At 44.8% G+C, this 22178-nt stretch overlaps 1 pseudogene; it reads left to right on the top strand.

Annotated features, from left to right (window-relative positions):
* Nucleotides 1–14176: 14176 nt before the first annotated feature.
* On the top strand, nt 14177–15556 carry LOC129006440 (heterogeneous nuclear ribonucleoprotein A3-like; annotated as a pseudogene).
* Nucleotides 15557–22178: the final 6622 nt, after the last annotated feature.

The raw sequence follows: 22178 nt of genomic DNA, 5'->3' as shown, positions 1-22178 counted from the left end.
TGGGGGTTGGTGTCTCAGGATGGATTAACAAAAGTAGGACTGCCCTCTCCCTCTCCCTCTCCCTCTCCCTCTCCCTCCCCTTTCTTCAGTCTCCCTCTCCTTCTTTTTTCGGTCTCCCTCTGTTGCCAAAGCTGGATTGTACTGCTGTGATCTCGGCTCGCTGCAACCTCCCTGCCTCGGGCTCCTGTGATTCTCCTGCCTCGGCCTGCCCAGTGCCTGGGATTGCAGGCGCGCGTTGCCACGCCTGACTGGTTTTTGTATTTTTGGTGGAGACGGGGTTTCACCGGGTTGATGGGGCTGGTCTCCAGCTCCTGGCCTCCAGTGATCTGCCCGCCTCGGCCTCCCGAGGTGCTGGGATTGCAGACGGAGTCTCGCTCACTCAATGCTCAATGCTGCTCAGGCTGGAGTGCAGTGGCATGATCTCGGCTCGCTACAGCCTCCACCTCCCAGCCTCCTGCCTTGGCCTCCTAAAGTGCTAAGATTACAGCCTCTGCCCCGCCGCCACCCCGTCTAGGAAGTGAGGAGCGTCTCTGCCCTGCCGCCCATCATCTGGGATGTGAGGAACGCCTCTGCCCGGCCGCCCCGTCTGGGACGTGAGGAGCGCCTCTGCCTGGCCGCCCCGTCTGGGAGGTGAGGAGCGTCTCTGACCAGCCGCCCCGTCTGGGAGGTGAGGAGTGTCTCTGCCAGGCCGCCCCGTCTGGGAAGTGAGGAGCGTCTCTGCCCGGCCGCCCCGTCTGGGAACGCCCCATCTGGGAAGTGAGGAGCGCCTCTTCCCGACCGCCCCGTCTGGGAGATGAGGAGCATCTCTGCCCGGCCGCCCCGTCTGGGAGGTGAGGAGCGCCTCTGCCCGGCCGCCCCGTCTGGGAGATGAGGAGCGCCTCTGCCCGGCCGCCCCGTCTGGGAGGTGATGAGCGCCTCTGCCTGGCTGCCCCGTCTGGGAAGTGAGGAGCGTCTCTGCCCGGCCGCCACCCCGTCTGGGAGGAAGTGAGGAGCATCTCTGCCCGGCCGCCCCGTCTGGGAGGTGAGGAGCGCCTCTGCCCGGCCGCCCCGTCTGGGAGGTGAGGAGCGCCTCTGCCCGGCCGCCCCGTCTGGGAGGTGAGGAGCGCCTCTGCCCGGCCGCCCTGTCTGGGAGGTGTACCCAACAGCTCCAAAGAGACAGCGACCATCGGGAGCGGGCCATGAGGACGATGGCAGTTTTGTTGAAAAGAAGGGGGGGAAGTGTGGGGAAAGGAAGGAGAGATCAGATTGTTGCTGTGTCTGTGTAGAAAGAGGTGGGCATAGGAGACTCCATTTTGTTCTGACTAGGAGAAATTCTTCTGCCTTGGGATGCTGTTGATCTATGGCCTTTCCCCCAGCCCCCTGCTCTCTGAAACATGTGCTGTGTCAACTCAGGGTTAAATGGATTAAGGGCAGTGCAAGATGTGCTTTGTTAAACAGATGCTTGAAGGCAGCATGCTCTTTAAGAGTCATCACCACTCCCTAATCTCAAGTACCCAGGGACACAAACACTGCAGAAGGCCGCAGGGACCTCTGCCTAGGAAAACCAGAGACCTTTGTTCATGTGTTTATCTCCTGACCTTCTCTCCACTATTATCCTATGACCCTGCCATATCCCCCTCTCCGAGAAACACCCAAGAATCATCAATAAATACTTCATAAAAAAAAAAAAGTAATTTTATCATCTTAAGCCAAAAAAAAAACAAAAGTAGGACTATGGGAGGCAGACAGAGCAGGCAGGGGAATGGCACAGCTCTCCTCTGCACCTATTATATAACTGTAATCATGTAACTGTGAGGTTTGGGGATGGCTCTTTCCACTCTCTTCGGTGTTCCGCCTTTTAGCTCTCCTAGCTAAACTGCAGCCACCACCAGCAGCAGTAACGACAAAGGAACATGGGTTCCCACTGTACACGGTGTTCCCACCTCCAGTGTCTCTGTTGGCCTCACAACCTGCTGGGTATGCAGGACAGGGAAAATTGAGTGGAGAACTAAGACCCATTCCTGTCTTATCCCAAATGTTACATGCATTTTCTGTTATTGGCCATTTATAAGGTAAGCCCCACCAGTGGCTAAGAGGAAGGAACCAGGAAGTGTGTCCTGGAAACTACAGGAAGAGGTCAGGTGATGATGGTGAATTCTGCCCATCAATTGTCTGTGGTTATACCTCTAGCAGAGTAGCAAAGTTTTGGGGATCCCTCGCCCAGCTCTCCCTCCCTGGGACCCTTGCCTGTTGGCATAAAGAAGACCCAGCCACCATGGCAGGAAATATGTGTGATATCTCAACATTTAAGAAAGATTTCAACAGCTTGTGTGAAAAAGCTAAGCTGCCTCCCAGAGTCCAAGCAGTTAAGAATCACCCTCATTAAGGCTTTATTCTCACAAACTCATATATAACAAAGATGGAACATCTGTCACTCTCTGGAGAGATGCATTTCTTTATAGATATCTGGCCACACAGCAAAATCCTGGCCACTCCAAAACTGAATCTATTAAGTATGCTTAGCGGCTGAGTTCCCTGTAGAAACAGCTGGCAGACATACTTAAAGCTCCTGACAGGGCTAAGAAGGGACTGGGGAGGGGGGCCTGAGGGAGAAGGGCATCCTTCAAGCCACCTCAGCTCCTCTGGTTAAGACTTCGGGTATAAGCATTCCTCTCCAACATTAACATCTATTAAAACCTATTTTGGCAAATTACACAATTTACTTCTGGGTTTTCTCTTAGAAATCTCAGAGGCCAGATATGGGCAGGCTGCCTGAACTCCTGATTCCTCACAGTCCTGGTGGTGAAGTTCTGGGCACCGATCTGTATGAGAAAGCCCCTGCAGTCCTCTTTTTATGTGTCTCCAATTTGAGATGAGTTGCTTCCTTTCGCTTTTGTTAGATCTGTTCTTTCTCTTACTGGATGAGGAGGAAATTGTTGTTTTTCTAGTTCCTTACAGGGAAAAAGGCATGAAGTAACAAGAAACAGTTACCTGGACCTCATGGAAATTTCACCATTATTTCAGGAACGTCCCCTTGGGGCCTGATCACTTCCTCTCTCTCCATCTATTCCTGATGGCAAATGCTTGTTGTTGTTTGCTTCCTTGTTTGTTTACTCTTTGAACCATCTCCCTCAGACCACCTCCTTCAGGAAGTTCTGTTTCCTGGTCTCCATGTTACTGGCAGAAATGCCCACCATGATCCCAATACTCCCTCCTTAGTGCATGAAATTCATTTGAGAATAAAAGTCTGGAAGAAGCAACCTCAGCTCCTCTGGTTAAGACTTTGGGTGTCAGCGTCTCCAACGTTAAAACATGATTTGGCAAACTATACAAAGTCTGGAATCAGGGAAAATGAGAGTATCTATTTGTCCTTGAAGAACTAAATACACACTGTCCATTTAGCCTCTGAAAAGCAGACAGTAGAACATCCAGGGTGTCAGTCAGCATAGACTAAGTTGTGCTGTAGTAACAAACAACCTCTAAATGTCAGTGGCTTAAGACAACAAAGATTTCTATCTTGCTCATGCTGCATGTTCATTTCAGGCTATCAGAGGGGCTCTGTTTCTCACTGAATCCAGCCTGATGGGGCCGTCAATATCTACAAGATTTCAGTCACTGTGCCAGAAGGCAAAACACTGTAGAGAATCCCACCCTGGCAATTAAAAGCTCTGGTCTGGAGATGAAGCATCATTTCGACCCATAACTTATTCTCCAGAAATAGCCACATGGCTATACCCAACCACGAGAGGACCAAGAAGAGCAGTCCTGTCATGCACTGAGAGGGAGGGAAAAGAAGAAAATATAACAAACAGCATGAATGATGGCCATGCCCAGCTGCCAGTCCCAGGCCAGTGAGCCCCTACAAGGATACCCAGAGAGCTATACCTCAGGAGAAGGGTATGATGGCTCCAGGAGAGCCACTTTATGGTTTTAACTTTTCTTTTTTTTTTTTTTTTCTGCATTTGCAGGCTAATTGAGGTCAGTGTTCTTCCTGGAGTCAAACTATCTGTACAGGGCAGGCTGTGCTAGCTGGCAAGCAACAGACAGTAACTTCAGAATTCTCCAACTCCTTTTCAATTAAATGGGGGAGTCAGACTATATATCTCCAGCATCACTGTTGTTCTATAATGTTGTAAATGTAAATTATTAAGAAAAAATAATTTTCACTCCCACTGTTGCTAAAAATAATCCAATCTTCTCAACCAGCTCCTCATTTTCTCCAAGTTCCTCAATGTTGGAATTTCTTGGATCAAGCCCTGGAGCCTCTTTTTGCACTCACTGCCCTTCCCCTGGGCAGTCTCCTCCCATCCGCAATGCGTGCAACCTCCAGATGACACCTTCAGAGGTCCCAACAAATGTACTCAGAGACTTTCCCTGTGTCTCCATTTGGATTTCTCACAGATCTCAAATTAAAATGTCCCAAATTTATGGCCTTTCCCACCCCACTCCAACCCAGTCCTCTTTCAAAGTCATCCAGCTCAATAAGCCAGTTCCTGTGCTCAAGACCAAGGAGTTATTGTGGACACCTCCTTCCCTCTCATTCAGTCCAGTAGTTCCATCCAATAATTCTGATCTACCCGTCCTCTAAAAGAGCTCAACCCATTCCCTCTTCTCCATCCCGACCCCACTACCCTAAGCCAAGCTGTCGTTATCAGTTTCCTGGACTCCTGCAACCATGCCCTCCTGGTCTTTGTGCCTCCGCTCCCATCCCTCCCCAGTCCCTCTGGACACGGAAGTCAGAATGGCATTTTACAGAATGAACTGGATTATACCACTAGTGTAAACTCTCCGGTGGCTTGCTATAACTTAGGATGGATTCCCAGTCCCCCCAGATCCTTGCCACCTGCCCTGCACACCCTCGCACCATATCTCTTGCCACCCTTCTCTTTGCTCATGATGTAGACCCACTGCCCTTTCCTGCTTGAAACACCAGCCTTCTCCTGCCTGTGAACTTTTTCCATTGTGCTGGCTTGGCCCGGCAGACGTTGCTTTGCATCTCTGCCTGGTCTGTTCTTCCTATTCCTCTAGACGCCCACCTAATGGCCATTCCCTCTGGAGGCTTTCTCTGGCCGCTCACCACCATCTCAGCCTTCTTAGCTCACTCTTTTCATTCCCCCCATGTCGTTCATCACACATGTAATTATACATTTATTTCTACTATTACTCACATGCTTTCCCTACTATGTTGTAAGCCCCAGAAGGGCAGGGCCATGCCTACATTGTTCATCACTCTGTCCAGCCCTCTTTCACCAAAACTAGCACAGGTTTTGTCACATAATAAACATCAATAAATACCTATATGTTAAGTGAATAATTCTACTTACCTAACCCCCAGAAGATTATAATTCAGATGACTTCTAAGCTCATTCAACTTGTTACCAAAAAATGCAAACAATACAGGCACAGAGCTGCCTACTACAACACTATTTGTAATAGAAAAAGACAAATAACCCCAGTGTCCATCACGGGGGACCCAGTGTCCATCACGGGGGACAATGTGAATAAGCTGTGACACACCCACACAATCGAGGACTGTGCTGCTGTGAAAAGAAGCAAGAGAGGTCCGCATATATTAAAGACAAAAGGCAAGACGCCGAATAGCAAGTGTAGCGTGCTATCTTTTGTCTAAGACAGAAGTCAGCATAAATATGTGAGTGCCTGTTTTGTTTTTAAAATGAAATGAAGAAAACAAAACTCAATTTTTAAAAAATGGTTACCTGTGAGAGAAGGAGAAAATAGGAAGCAGGAAACAGGAACAGAGCGCGATTGCTCAGAGGGCACCTGCTTTAGAGTTCTGACTTTGGAAACTTGTGGACGTGTTACATCGTTACAAAATAAAATTCAACCAAAATGGGAAAAAATGATTACAAATCAAAACAAAATAAATGAACCTAACTATATATTAGGTTGGTGTTTAATGACATTGGACTGGATAAGAGGGAAGTAAAGAGAAAAAGTACTTTAAGTAAGTTTAAGACACAGATATGGAACTGTCCGTCCCTAAAGGAATATATCTTAAGGACAAAAAGAATACAGAGAAATTTCAAATAGTATTCTGTAGCCTTATTTTTTATTAATAACAAGTGGTGCTGTTGACATTATTATTTGAAACTACACACCCACAAACACACACATACACACACACACACACACACACACACACACACACACAAACACACACACACAAACACACACACACACACACACACAAACACACACACACAAACACACACAAACACACACACACACACACACAAACACACACAAACACACACAAACACACAAACACACACACACACACAAACACACACACACAAACACACACACACACACACACACACACAAAGACACACACACACACACACACATCACCACAATGTTATTAGGAATCAAGAACTTTTAGTGTAAAAGTAAAGAAAATTAATATTAAGTCAAAGAAGTTAAGATCCCTGTAATTTTAAATGTGACTTAGAAATACAAGTAAAGGGCTGGATGTGGTGGCTCACACCTGTAATCCCAGCACTTTGGGAGGCTGAGGTGGGTGGATTGCTTGAACTCAGGAGTTCAAGACCAGCCTGGGCAACATGGTGAAACCCCATCTCTACTAAAAAACACAAAAATCAACCAGGAGTGGTGGCACACATCTGTAGTCCCCAGCTATTGAAGGGGAGGCATGCTGAGGCTGGAGGATCACTTGAGCAGGAAGGTGGGAGAGAGCGTTGCAGAGCCCAGATAGCGCCACTGCACTCCACCCTGAGTGATAGAAGTGGAACACTGTCTCAAAAAAAAAAAAAACAGAAATGCAGGTAAAAACTCATGATGTGCTTTTATTTTTAAATAAAATAAATACATATTTTCTAGCCCAGTAAAAATATTATTTCCTTGATTTCAAAAAAAAAAAATACCCAGAAGCAATGAAAACCAAGTAGTATCCAGACTTTAGTTTATAAATATTTGTCCTAGGAATCCACTGGGGAAAAAAAAGTCTGATTCCAGGTCTCATCAGAAATTGTATGAGATGCAAGAAAGCTAACTAAGACTATCAGGGAAATGTCAAAAAGACAGAGAGGCCAGTCCAAACGGATTCTCACTGGCCGAGGATGGCACAATTTAAGCATTAAAAGGAACAATGATTGCAACCAGTCAAACTATATCAAAGAAGTTAAAATCCATGAGTTCATAATAATAGCATTGGTCACAGTGGAGATTGCTAGAACACCAAATTGTTATTCTGAAAACTGATATATAAATGGAAAGAATAGAGCATTTATCTGGACTTTCTTGTACAAACTATTTTCAGGGGAAACTAATTAGTTGATGACCAAAACTTCTTACTCATAGAATTATTTCAGCTAACAAATGCAGAAACAATTATTGTGTGAGGATATCAGCATTTCATAACCCTAATAAAATAATGAATCTGGCAATGACCATGATTAGCTGCCAAATCCTTAGGAGACAGCTGGTGAGAAATTTCTTGCAGAATGGAGGAGGCTGACATCACCTGATCCCACTGATGAATCTACACATCCCAAAGGAGAGACCTCAGCCTCCCAGTGCCCCTGTGAGCTGCAGCAGGAAGAACGCAGCAATAAGTGGGAAATAGTTTTGCAAAAACTTCCAAATCTGATCAAGCCTCTAGATCTAATTATTAACTTACCCAGAACAAGATAGAGGAACAGCACCACAGGGTGTACAGTCAGGCAAATCCACAGTGTAGAAAATTCTGCAGGGCAAATGACTCAGTTTCTTCAACATATAAATAACAAGGAGAAAAAAGAAGAAGGGAGAACTGTTGATTGAGATAGATAGATACCTATATACACACCAAATATGAGGTGTACACTTGTTTATTTCCTTTTTTAATCACCTGAAGAGAATCAAGAAAAATTTAAGTATTGACTGAATATTAGATGATATTTAGGAATTATTTTTCATATTTCTAGTTTGATAATGGTAAAATGTTTATTTTTTTAAATAGTCTCTTTCACTTAGAGACACATAGTTGAACATTTATGACTGAAATGGTATAAAAATCTGGATTGTCTTTTAACTAATTCAGTGGGAGGAAGAGAGAACTAAAGCAGGGATGGGAGGATATAAGTGAAACAATAAAAAAAATTGTGGACAAATGCTTATATCTACTCTCCACAAATACTAATAAATTAGTTCTTTTTTTTTTTTTTTTTTTTTGAGACTGAGTCTCACTCTGTCACCCAGGCTGGAGTGCAGTGGTGCAATCTCAGCCGACAGCAACCTCTGCCTCCCAGGTTCAAGCGATTCTCGCCTCATGCCTCAGCCTCCCGAGTAGCTGGGATTACAGGTGCATGCCACCACGCCCAGCTAATTTTTGTATTTCTAGTAGAGACGGTGTTTCACCATGTTGACCAGGCTGGTCTCAAACTCTTGAGCTCAAGTAATCCGCCCACCTCCGCCTTCCAAAGTGCTGGGATTACAGGTGTGAGCCACCACGCCCGGCTGAATAGTTCTTAATTCTATCCAAAAATAAGAATCACATACAGTTTTGTGACAATAATTTTAATTTTTAATGTAAGATTACTTAAAATATAGCCTAAATATTTTCCTCACCCCAAGCACAATGGACTGACAAAACCAACAGCCCCTCCCTGCAACCCTAGGGTTCCTGTTGGGGAAACAGCAGCTGAACTGTAGTAGATCGCTGGGTCACCATGTCTCCCCAACCCCCAGCCTCAAGCCCCAGCCAGGTGTGCAGTCACACGGCTGCTCCTGTAAAGTCAGAAACCCAGTTACCTGACCACCCAGCTGCAGAAGTGTGGTCTGCTCTGCTCTAAGCAAATCTTGAGGGCTCAACACGATGTTTTCTGCTAATTTTCTTGACATTTTATGCCTGTACCAACCTTTTAGATTGGAGATTCAAGGTAGACACCTTTCCCTGCTCCTTCTTGTTAAAGCAACCCCCACCCCTTTTAGAATTCTTAGCCATATCCTTTTCCTGAAAGACTCTTGCCTTGACAATTTGGTTGAGACGTTCTCGCTGTCTTCCTGGCACGTGGAATGACAAACACCTCTAACAACAGATGTATTGTTGCTCATTGCTTGTCAAACTTAGCCAACCTGAAATCACTGTCACCACAGACAACAGGCTTCTAAAGATTCGGGACAGACAAAAAGGCCAAAAATCCACCATCTATTCAGCACCAAGGGCCCTGTGGGTGCTTAAGCACAGTGGACAATCAGTGATTGAGATACTGCTGGTCAGTGGCTGTCCTGTTCATGGTGACCTGTCACCCTGCTGAGGGGCACAGGATGGTGAAATAGAGCCAGCCTGAGCTTTGACGTTAAACAGATGTTGGTTTGGAATCAAATTAGCTTCTTACTATGTATTTTAATTTGGGCAGTAACTTTTGCTTCCTGAGCCTCAGGTTCTTCCTTTGTGAGCTTGGTGATCTTGCCCCACCGGATTGCTGTAAAACAGCACATGTGGCCGGGGGCAGTGGCTCACACCTGTAATCTCAACATTTTGGGAAGCCGAGGCAGCTGGATCACTTGAAGTCAGGAGTTCAAGACCAGTCTGATCAACATGGTGACCCTGTCTCTACTGAAAATACAAAAATTAGCAGGGCATGGTGGCAGGTACCTGTAGTCCCAGCTATTCAGGAGGCTGAGGTAAGAGAATTGCTTGAACCCGGGAGGCAGAGGTTGCAGTGAGCCGAGATCACGCCATTGCACTCCAGCCTGGGTGATAAGAGCGAAACTCCGCCTCAAAAAAAAAAAAAAAAAAAAAAAAAAAGACCAATGCAAGACCTGAGCACTAAGCCCCAGTGTGAGGGCCCTGGCAAGGGTCTTCATAAATTCCAAAAGGGCTACTTTGGCAGCCAAAGTGAATTTTTCTGGAACATTATGTGCATGCTCGAAGTAAACAGTTTAATTCATCTTCTCATCTTGTTCCAGAAGTCCTCATTTATCTTTTGGGGTTTCCGGCCTCACTCTCCAGCCCTGGAAACCTTTGACCCCAGCCCCCTTCTGAGTTCAGGGCTCTTACATTCAGTGGATCATGCGGCATCCCACATCCCCAGTCACTTATCTTGATAAGGCACCGTGAGAGGGAAAGCTTTGGCAAGGACCATTGCGTCTGCCACAGGGGTGCAGAACGAGGGAGGACAGTTACAAGGTTCTGCAGCTCTCTGCTCATCTGAAGATGATGAACCATTTCCTGCCAAGACCAAGCAACTTGCTAAGTAATGATCTGGTAATGGCATCTGCTGTCCTCTGCCCGGCACATTCGTCTTCCTGTGTGGACACAGGAAAGGCTATAAATTAAGTCTGGCGCTCTTGCTCATCCCAAGGGTTCCTAGTTTGCTGCTGTTTTAAGGCCTGGTGGCTTGGAGTAGGTGCCAGTGGTGAAGGGTGCATGTGTTTGACAGAAGTTCCCAGGGATGTCTGGGGCAGAGGGTTGCCCTCAACCTTAGTTGAGGGCCGATCATGGGCCAAGAAGAAATGGACAAGGTCTCATTCCATTCAATCCCCTGGGCAACTCCAGGAGAAGGAAGAGCTGGGCAGGATTACTGCCATTTGGGAGTGAAGAAACTGATGTTCAGAGCGGGCAAGTAATGCATTCAAGGTTGCACAACTAGTAAATGCTTCATCTGAGATTTCGACACAATCAGTTTGATTCCAAAACCACTATTTGTAACCACTGTGGTACACACTCCTAAACAAAGCCAGCAACTGTAGAATCTAAACAATACAATTGGAGATACATACACAACTGGACAATTATGGCCATAATATACACAAAATTCAGGGTTTCATGGAAGGGAGGAATGGGATCTTGGAAGAACACAAAGATAGCTTCTCAACTTGAGTGGTAAGTTCATGGATGTTCATGTTATATTGGATTTCATAACTCCTGTTTGTGTGTGTATGTGTGTGTGTGCATGTAGCAAACAGTATATAAAGAAAATATCTAATGCCTTTTTCAAGACCCAAACAGATGCCCTCAGGGTGAATAATTTTCACCAAGAAAGGTAAAGAAATTTATTCATCAGAATTATTGTGCTGAATATGATACTAGGTGCTATTAGAGATTTAAAATACAGTTCCTGTATGCCTGATATAATATAAGGAGCTGAGCCTAATGGGTATGAGAAATCATTTTAGAGGTTTCGCAGAGGTCATCTGACCATTAATTTACTTTAAATGGATTTTCTCTAATCTAGAGAAACGATGCTCAGAAAAAGACTAGAATCGCAAGCACACTCCCGGGGCTGTGCTTTGTGGGTTGGGGCCTGACTCTCGCCGGGTGGGAGAGCTCCTGGGAGCTCTATTCCTGCTGCCCCGGCATCAGCAGCCATGGGGCTCAAGGAGACCATGGGCTGGGGAGGATCATGTGTCTCTCTCTGCTTCTTAAATCCTTTTGCAAAGGAGAGGAAAGGCCTCTTCAGGATGGACCATCCCCAATGGTAAATCACAGTCAGTGCCATCCATGAGCGTAGGAGCTGTTCACTGTGGCAAATACAAATTTAGTGTAAGTGCTCATCTTAGCTCCCCTGATGGAAGGGCAGGTCCTTGAAGACAGGCACATCCCACCACAGCCAGCCTGGAAACTCCCTCAGAGTGCAGGTGCAAACACATGTAAAATCATTGTAAAATTAATGCAGTGATGGCTGCCTTTAGCATCGCTACATCCTCTATCCTAGAGAATTTCAGTGCCTGCTCACCTAGGCCTGGGCCTGGGCCTGGGCCTGGGCCCCACAGACGACACTCACCCTAGGGATTCCCCCCAGCCCCCTCTCTACCCTCTGCCACCACCAATATCTCTCACATCTGATACTTATTTCTTCCTCTGGATGTGACAAGTGCTATCTCAGAAATCGGGCGGCAATATGTTCATGGCTGATAAGCCACTAGCAGCAGTGGGTATGCAGGACCCCAGGCACTTTCCACTCTGGGCTACCTCAGAGGCAGGGTGTTGTACAGTGGTTTGGGATGGGCTGGAACCACAGTCTTCTCATTCCATCCTTCCTCAACCCTAGAGCATAAAGTAGCCCTATTCCTAAATGCAATGCTCTTTCAAACACCAGCTGCACACAATTGAAAATAGCCTGAGAAAGCCTGTTGTACCAGCGTTCACACCTGCCCATTCAGAGTGGGATGAAGAGCAAACGACACCTGCTCCCAGCTGGCCCTGAGGCTGGACACAGCCCAGACTGAGCCAGTGTCCTTGCCCCCAAAGAGGAGGCTTCCCTGGCCTCACAGACACCTGAATTGTCTGATACTTTCCATCCCACACACTGTTCATGGCCCATCCACTCTCCTTTTTATTCCCAGAATGATATCTCCAGAACAAAGGAGAGAGTCAGTGGACAGCTTTGTGTTGATGCACATAAGTAAATGGGAGGTGGGAAGGACAAGTCGCATGAGGAGGCAGAATCTGCCTGGGAGCGGATTCCCCTGGGCAGGGAGGTCAGCAGTGATGGTGGCACAGTGGGGGCCTGAGTGTGCCCTGAAGGTAAATTCCCCGTGGAGCACACCAACAGTTGCTGACCTGCATGTAAAAGTTTGCTCCTTGAGTCCTTTGCTAGGGCTTCACTCAGGCACACAACTTCATGCTTGCTATTTGTTTTTGTTTGTTTGTTTGTTTGTTTGTTTTTTGAGAAGGAGTCTCACTCTGTCACCCAGGCTGGAGTGCAGTGGTGCGATCTTGGCTCACTGCAAGTTCCACCTCCTGGGTTCATGCCTCAGCCTCCCGAGTAGCTGGGACTACAGGCACCCACCACCACGCCTGGCTAATTTTTGTATTTTTAGTAGAGATGGGGTTTCACCGTGTTAGCCAGGATGGTCTCGATCTCCTGACCTCATGATCCACCCGCCTCGGCATTCCAAAGTGCTGGGATTACAGACCTGAGCCACCGCACCCAGCCCGCTGATATTTGTTATGTAATCAACTAATGACAAAAGAGTGCAGAGGCATGATGAGTGTTACATCTGCCAACTGCTGGGTTGTCTGAATAGATTCTCAAGCGACCATCTGAGGCCCACTCAGAAGTTTCAGTAGTGCCAGAAGGTCTTGACCTATTATTTTTAAATCAAGTAATTCTTAGGTTTTTTTTTAAGTAACTCAAACTAGGAAAAAAATGAGTCCTGGATAACCATTGTGTAGCAGCATCACTGCCAAGCCATTTGCAATGACAACTTCCCAGAAGCTCTTATCTGCCCCCAAATTACTCTTATCTGCCCAAAAGTAAAGAAAGTTTCAATTCAGCAAGTCAGAGCAATTCACAGAGAAGAAGCAATGCCCTGACCTCTGGCACAGAAAACTAGAAGTTGGTCCTTCTCCATTTCTTCTGTTAACCAAGGTTCTCTTGGCGTTTAATTTTACAAGGGCCACAGACAACTCCAGGGATCTCAATGCAATCCTGCTTCTGGACGGGACAGAGAAGGCATCAGCTGCACAGGAGAAAATCACAGCTGTCCTTTCATTCTGTTCAAGCACACATGAAGCTCCTTTTAGGTTCATCCACTGTGTGCCAAACACCTGGGACAGTCAGAGAAGAATAATGATGCAAGCCTTCTAAGAGCTGGCAGACCAGTGAGAGGGCAGGCTCAAGACATGGCAGAGTCAAACACAGACAGAAAGCTATGGTATCTCAGAGGAAGATGGTGAGATTTGAAAAGCTCCCAGAGAAGACAGGACTGGAGCTGGGCTGCTTAGCACTGAAACAGTGGATTTGGGGAGAATATTTGCATGCAAGTAAAATATGCAAAAAATGTTCAAAGAACAACCAAAAGTGGTAGAAATGTGGAGTGAGAAATATTGAAATATCCACAGCTCAGGAAAAAATGTTTTCCAACCAGCATCCCTGACCATCCCCCCATCCCAAGGTCTAGGGCATCTAGAGCACCAAAATTACCAGCAACTCTCATCTTTCCTGACTCCTCCTTACTTCACTTTTGATCTAAAAGTACATTCTGGCCTCATCTAACCATTTAAAAAGCCATTTTCAGGTCCATGTCAGTGGCTCAACTGAGATACTGCAAGACAGTGTGGTTTTTCCTGAAGTCACAGCAAGTTATCAATTAAGTTCAGAGTAAGTCCTGAACTGCAGAGGGAAAGTGTGCTGATCCAGGCAGAGTTGCCTAAATGAAAACGCTGGCCACCTTCCTCTTGGTCCCATATTGATCTCGAGTTGGAAGAGGTGAGTCCTGTCTCAAAATGGAGGTAAAATCACGGCCTGGTGGCCCCCAGCCCGACTCTGGCAGTCACCATCGCCGCCGGGGAGAGGAAGTCCATGATCCAAAGGAAACAGAGCAGTTGAGAAAACTGTTTATTGGTGGTCTGAGCTTTGAAACTACAGATGATAGTTTAAGAGAACATTTTGAGAAATGGGGCACACTCACAGATTGTGTGGTAATGAGAGACCCCCAAACAAAACGTTCCAGGGGCTTTGATTTTGTGACTTATTCTTGTGTTACAGAGGTGGATGCAGCAATGTGTGCTCGACCATACAAGGTTGATGGGCGTGTAGTGGAACCAAAGAGAGCTGTTTCTAGAGAGGATTCTGTGACACCTGGTGCCCATCTAACAGTGAAGAAAATTTTTGTTGGCGGTATTAAAGAAGATACAGAAGAATATAATTTGAGAGACTACTTTGAAAAGTATGGCAAGATTGAAACCATAGAAGTTATGGAAGACAGGCAGAGTGGGAAAAAGAGAGGATTTGCTTCTGTAACTTTTGATGATCATGATACAGTTGATAAAATTGTTGTTCAGAAATACCACACTATTAATGGGCATAATTGTGAAGTGAAAAAGGCCCTTGCTAAACAAGTGATGCAGTCTGCTGGATCACAGAGGGGTCATGGAGGTGGATCTGGCAATTTTATGGGTCGCAGAGGAAACTTTGGAGGTGGTGGAGGTAATTTTGGCCATGGTGGAAACTTTGGTGGAAGAGGAGGCTGTGGTGGTGGAGGTGGTGGCAGCAGAGGTAGTTATGGAGGAGGTGATGTGGGTATAATGGATTAGGAGGTGATGATGGCAACTACAGCAGTGGTCCTGGTTATAGTAGTCGAGGCGGGTATGGTGGCGGTGGACCAGGACATGGAAACCAAGGTGGTGGATATGGTGGCGGTGGTGGAGGATATGATGGTTACAATGAAGGAGGAAATTTTGACGGTAGTAACTATGGTGGTGGTGGGAACTATAGTGATTTTGGAAATTACAGTGGACAACAGCAATCAAATTATGGACCCATGAAAGGGGGCAGTTTTGGTGGAAGAAGCTCGGGCAGTCCCTATGGTGGTGGTTATGGATCTGGTGGTGGAAGTAGTGGATATGGTAGCAGAATGTTCTAAAAGCAGCAGAAAAGGGCTACAGTTCTTAGCAGGAGAGAGAGCGAGGAGTTGTCAGGAAAGCTGCAGGTTACTTTGAGACAGTCGTCCCAAGTGCATTAGAGGAACTGTAAAAATCTGTCACAGAAGGAACGATGATCCATAATCAGACAAGTTACTGCAGCTTAAACAGGAAACCCTTCTTGTTCAGGATTGTCATAGCCACAGTTTGCAAAAAGTGCAGCTATCGATTAATGCAATGTAGTGTCAATTAGATGTACATTCCTCAGGTCTTTTATCTGTTGTAGCTTTTTCTTTTTCTTTTTCTTCTTTTCATTACATCAGGTATATTGCCCTGTAAATTGTGGTAGTGGTACCAGGAATAAAAAATTAAGGAATTTTTAACTTTTCAATATCCGTGTAGTTCAGTTTTTCTACATTTTAGTACAGAAACTTTAACAAAATGCAGTTTTGAAGGTGTTTCCTTGTGAGTTAACAAGTAAAGACGATCATTGCTAATTACTATTTTGTATAAATTTTGCTAAAGTTAACTGTAAAGAAACACGTGCTGACTTGCAGTTTAAGGGGAATCTATTCTCCCCATTTCCAAGCCATGATATGAATGGGCGCTGACATGTGGAGAGAACAGATAATTTGTGTGTTTGCAATGTGTGTTTTAGGTAAATAGGATTGGGTATTTAAATTAGCATTTGTGAATTTAATAGCATTAAGATTACCTTCAAATAAAAAAGTCTCAAAATTTCTATTTGGTTTTTGTGCATTTTCTTTCAAAATGTAATCACATGATTTTAGTGTGTTAGACTTGCTGAGTCCTAGCTGTGTTTAGAACATCTCCATTCTACATTTACCTTGGTCAAATTTGAACTGCTGCCATAGGTTTTGGGTGTAAAGAATGTTTACTGCCCTCCATTTAAATTCTGAAAAGGGATAGTGGATGTTTTCCCTCTCCTACATTAGAAACCATTCTTAAAAACTTTTCAAAATATAGAACCATTAAGCCTGCTATATCTGAGCAAATTAGTGGGTACCTTTTTTTTCTTTTTTAAAGCACAAGAGGCCCATAAATCTTGAGTTATTTGCATTAGTTTACATTTTTTGATACAAGTTTTCAGAGCAAGAGAATAAAAATGCATTATTAAACCCCTAGCTGGCTGGCATGCTTTCCTGTTTGTACTGTATACATTTTGCTGGATGAAACCAAGGATAGTTTAGGTATAATTGTCCAAAATAACCTAACTGCAGCAGAAACGTAGCACAGTTGCTTAGTATAGGCTTTTCACTTCCTACAGACCTGAATTCAAATTTGGATAGTCTGAGTTATTAAATTCCCAAAGACAAAGAACACACTCTTATTTCTTGTGTATATTTCAACATAAATCATGTTGTTACCAATTTGTTGGGAAGGCCCTGGTTGAGAAGAGTTTTAGATAATAAGGTTGTGTGTATATATATATATATATACACACACACACCAATGTCTATATATAGAGACATTTTATATATATATATATATATATACAGGTATATATATGTGTGTGTGTATATATAGGTATATCTATAGGTATATACATATATATAGGTATATACGTATATATATATATATATATATGGATATATACCAATGTCTACTGTTTTGCATCAGCTAGTAGTCCTGAGTATGTGTCCTGCTGTTACTCCTTCTTTGGTAGTTGAATGTTGAATTCAAGTCTTTCTTTTTGTTTTAAGAAGTACTAAGCAAACAAGCAATAAAAAGGGGAATGGGGCTTGCTAGTGTTTGAATATGCTCTCTTGTTGCTCTAATTCTATGCCTCTGTGCATTAATATTTGGATGCATGCAATGCCAGCATGGAAATTGGCCTTCACACATACTGCAGTTTTCCAGAAACACTCACAAGCCAATAAATGTAACAGACATTCCATTTTTAATGGGCATATATGTGAAAAGCAGTGTAGAAAATAGGCTAATATTAGAAAATGGTTAAGTCCTTAATAACTTCAAGTGTGGTTATATAATGGACACTGTCAATGTTCATAACTTAAACCTGGGTACCTGATCAAAATAATGCTTGGGAAACATTAAAATTGAGCTAAATTGTCTCAAGTTCTTTTATTCATATAAATAAAGTTTAAATGAATGGGGGAGATTTTAAAAAAGAAGAAGAAAAGAAAAGAAAACTCTGGCCAGAGGCCCTCAACATCCTGCATGGGCATTTCAGAAAGGCGGAAGGATTGCTGTGGGGCTCTTATAGCTAGAACAGCTCTGCTAAGAGCTCCTCTCCGGTGAGGCAAGCATGATGAAAAGATTACTATAATTCATTCCTTTTTTTAAGTAAAGCAAACACATTAAAATAAGTTCTATATAATTCACAACAAAACAGAATTCCTGGGACAGAGATGCATGTGGACATGGTATCTGAGCAAGAAATTTGCCAAATAATGAATTTAGTTTTACGCCCCAATAAATGCTTTTGTTTTCATTTCAAAGAGCAGGCCATGTCCCTCATGATTTCCAAAACACTATCTCAGCTAAGTTTCTTTCAGTTTAGTAACAAGTTAATGTTGTGTTCCCTGGTTTTGTAAGTTTTTTTGAAGGTGCAGCTGTCAACACATGTATTGTTAAATGAACTGCATGTTTAAAAAATAATTTACATCAATAAACCAGAATGTCTTGATTACTTGGAGAAGGAATGGATACTACTGCTATATTTATCACTATCAATGTTTGAATAACTAACTTTAATGTCTTAAATTATTAGGCTAGATTGATTAGTTTTACAAGAAGTTCAAAGCATACAACTTATTCCTCAAAGTGGGTCTTACATGTAGATAATATTTTATTTTCCGTCCGTTTTCCTGTAGAAAAATTGTTCTAAATTCGTTATAGAAAGTTATATGCCATTTAACTACCTGAAAGGTGATGTTAATATGGCAATTTTTGTAAATATTTCTAAAATGCCCAGAATTATACTGTATGAATACATCATTATTTCTGGTATGTGGTAATAAAAATATTTTATTTGCATCATTTAGATTGGGTTTGTCTGCAAGTAACAGAGAACCTAACAGTGCTGGCTTATTTGTCTGCAGCAATGTGGGGGAAGCAGCCCATGGCTGATCTAGAGGTTCAACACCCTCACCAAGACCAGGACCCATGAGTAGTCCTGCCCCGCCGTCCTCAGAGTGAGGCTCCTGTGCTGGGATCACAGGATGGCTGCTGTGCTCCCACCGTTTCCAGAGTCCAAGATGGGAGGAAGAAGATGGACGGCAGAGGAAGGACAGAGGCCAAAGGCACAAGCCAGCATTGTCAGATCACCAAAAAGACTTTTTTCCTTTAAGCCCCACCCCTAGTGACTTCTGATTCCATCCAAAAACCCAAAATTGGGTCATATGTCCCCCCGCTTAGCTATTAGGGTATCTGTAGAGTTAGATACTTTTCAGTAGGTATTGACATACAAGGGTGCTCTTAGGAAGTAGAGAAGAATGAACATTGACTAAGCAATTAGCTGTTTCTGCCACAATGTTGTGATTTTACTGACTTTTATTGCTCGCGGTAGAACCTTACATTGCATGGACTGGTTCTGGATTTCTTCTATTTCATGTACACAGGAAGGATACTTCCACACTCCGTTGAAGTCAGGCACAACCAGTGCCTGCCTGCAGCTAATGAAGGGTGAGCAGAAATGATGTGTGTAGCTCCCAGGCTGAAGCACCCAGCTGCAGTGCCTGACTGAGCCATGCCTTCCCCACCGCAGCAATCATGGAAGTAAGTGTCAAGATGGAGCGGTCTTAGAGTGATAAACACAAGCCAAGCTCTCCCACAACCCACAGTAGATGGAGCACTTGAGCAAGAAGCAAACCTTTGTTCTTTTAGCCCCCAGGACTTGGGGCTTGTTTGTTATCATCAAACCTGGCCTATCCTGACTGGTACAAATTGGTAGTAATTTCTCCAGTGTCCTCAATTAAATGTATGTATATGTTTGTTTAATAAATAAGTGGGGATATATTAAAATGTAGCATACATTTAAAAGCCAGTAGAATTTCTTTAACTATAAAGGGTTGAAAAGTAAATGATCTACCCCTTTTTCACAGTTTACGTCCTGGAACGACACTGGTTTAGATGAAGAGATAAGTGTACGGGCATAAAGAGGAAGAAGCTTTGAGGAGTTAAAGTGGCTCTTTGAAGAGGATATGGACGAAGATGAGGACCCCTACCAAGGAAAGTCCCTATTGATGGGAAGCAGTTATCCACCATGGAGAAGCTGGGCCCTCCTCCATCCTAATAAGCCCTAATAAACTGATTTTTACTGTTTGTTTTAAAATAATTTTAGACTTACAAAAATGTCACACCAATAGTCCAAAGGGTCCTCCCTCGACTTCATTCAAAGCACACTCTCCTGCTTTTCCTCCTGCTGATCAGGAAATGTCTCTGCTTTCTTGGCAAGCTCATCCTTATTTACGTACAGTTGGAATGTTAGAGCTCCTCAAGGCGGCCCCCAGGCCCCCTTCTCTGTGCCATCTGCACTCTGTCCTCAGAAGAACTCGTGTGCACCCAGGCCTTCGGTTACTGCACAGCTTGGTAGTGACTCGCAAACATGTACCTTGAGCCAGACCACTCCTCACATTTCCAAGCTTTTGTCTGCATATTGTCCTTGGTATATCTAGTAATATCCAATTGTATACTTAATATTGGCTCTTCTCTGGCTCAATGAACCTCACAGTAAAGTCCCAAACAGAACTTGTTCTTTTCCCCATCTACCCACACCTGGCCTTCCTGTCTCCTGGTGTTTTCTGTTTCACTGAATGTTACTAGTGTGCACCGAAGGGTGGAAGCCATGGATCTCGCGGTGCTGCTCAGCACCTCTCCAACTTATCCTTCATATTCTACAACGAATGTCCCTTTTCTGGGGAAGCCCTTCCTGGCCTCCCAGACAGACCTAAAACTGCCCATGTCACCTTCGCTGCACTTATGATACTTAGGATTTTATAATTATTTGTATAGTCACTTAATATTTGTCTCTTCAGTTAGGCCAGCCATCAGCTCGTTGACAGAGGGACTGCTGTCTGATTCGGGGTGGGGTCCCCACCTCCTAACTCACGAGCTCTGTGCTCAGTAGGTGTCTATTGAGTGAATATATGATGGACACCTTTCCAACATATGACTTTGCTCCTGAAAGTTCTGGATTCCCTTCCTCTCCTTGGTGGATCACTTAAGAGAGGGAAGATCAGTTCACTTCCCCTTCATTGAATCACCCTTCTGTATTCTCAAGAGATTTCATAAGGTCAGACAAAACCAACTTCTCAAGTTCAAGCCAGAACTCTTTTTTTACATTACCAGTATTTCAGAAATCGAGGTCCTCATTTGGTAAAAGACAAAGAGAACTCATCCTTGTCCAAGCCAACAGTGGACACAGCAGAGCATGAGCACATTTGGCCAAAGTGCATCCTAGGAGGGGGGCCCAGCACACACAAAGGCCCTGAGGCCAGAGTTCATCTGGTATTTGCAGGAAGAGCAAGGCCTCCAGAGTCAGGAGTGGAATGGGTAGGGAGGAGAGGCTTTTCCAACACGAGAAGCCATGGGGCTATTTAAGAGCACCAGCAGAGGAGGCGCAGGGCTGAATGTATGTTTTAAAAGTCTCACCATAGCTACTATGTAGAGAAGACATCGCAGGGGCTGACTGCAAGGGAAGAATTGGGAGATAGCGCTACTACCTCTCCTCCGCTACTCTCTGGCTCCCCTGAACAGATTTAGAAAGAGAAGGTTTATGGGGAAATCGGGGGGAGGAAAGAGGTCAGGGAAACAGTACAGGGAGCAGTTATCGGGTCAACGCCAAGAGTCGTTCCCTTGCCAGGCACAGCAGGGCTTGGTCGTGGCCTGGGTTTTGAGCCATGACAGAGGAAGGTACTGGCCTTTGAACTAGGCTGATGGATTTGCTCCATCTTGGGCTTGGAGAGAATGATTGAGGTCAGCTATCAAAGCCTTTCTATGAAACCTCCAAAAAGTAACCACAGCTCAGACCTAAGACTGCTCAGTGGCCTGAGAGCCAACCACATGGGCCTGTGAGGGGAGAGATGACCACAGGCCCCAAGCCATTTTCCCTCCGCATCTGTCCCAGGCTCAGACAGTGCCAGCTTCTGCACATGATTCTTGGTTCAGCCCCTTAGGTTCCCATGTTGTGGAAATTCCCCCAAGATTCTGAAGACCAGGTGAGTGGCCTCAGTAGGAGCACAGCCCTGGGGTCCAGGAAGGGCTAGACATGACACCCATCGTGCCCTTTGCTGGCTGAGTCTGTGGGGTTGTGCATGCCTGGGCGGGAGGGTGTCCTCTGTAAGTGGGGTCAGTTACTCCGCCAACCTTGATGAGCTGCTGGAAGTACCCAGCATGATACCTGGTACGCAATACACATGCAGTAAGAATCTGTTAGTATCCAAGCGTTTCTGTTTCTTCCTGGGTCTTTTCATGGAAAGGGAGAGGAGGTTGTATGTGGAATTCTTACCAGGTGCCATTTTCCATGGAAACCTAAAATACATTTTGGAATCAGGTAGAGCTAGTCCCTTCTCCTAGTTTTCTTTTTAAAGTTGCCTAATTGCTTTTCTATATAGGTCTGTACAGATTCTCTAAAGTAGCCTAAGAATCTGAATGGTCCTGGGTTGAGTTTGGTGCTCCTGGCTGGGAAGGGGTGAGGCCCACTGATGAGAAGTGACTGACATCCCAAAAGAAGGTGGAAGGAAGCAGGGTCCGGCTCTCTGTGACTCATCCACACAGGAGGGCTTGCCCACACCATCATGACAGGCTGAATATTTGGAAACTTGGAAACTCAGAATTCAGTTTTGGTCTCCTCCACTCTCAGGAAACCCAGATGACATGT

Source organism: Pongo pygmaeus, chromosome 8 (genome assembly GCF_028885625.2).
Source record: "Pongo pygmaeus isolate AG05252 chromosome 8, NHGRI_mPonPyg2-v2.0_pri, whole genome shotgun sequence".
Taxonomy (NCBI): Eukaryota; Metazoa; Chordata; class Mammalia; order Primates; family Hominidae; genus Pongo; species Pongo pygmaeus.
Note: the sequence above shows the minus strand (reverse complement) of the source record. Positions and strands in the feature narration are given on the sequence as shown.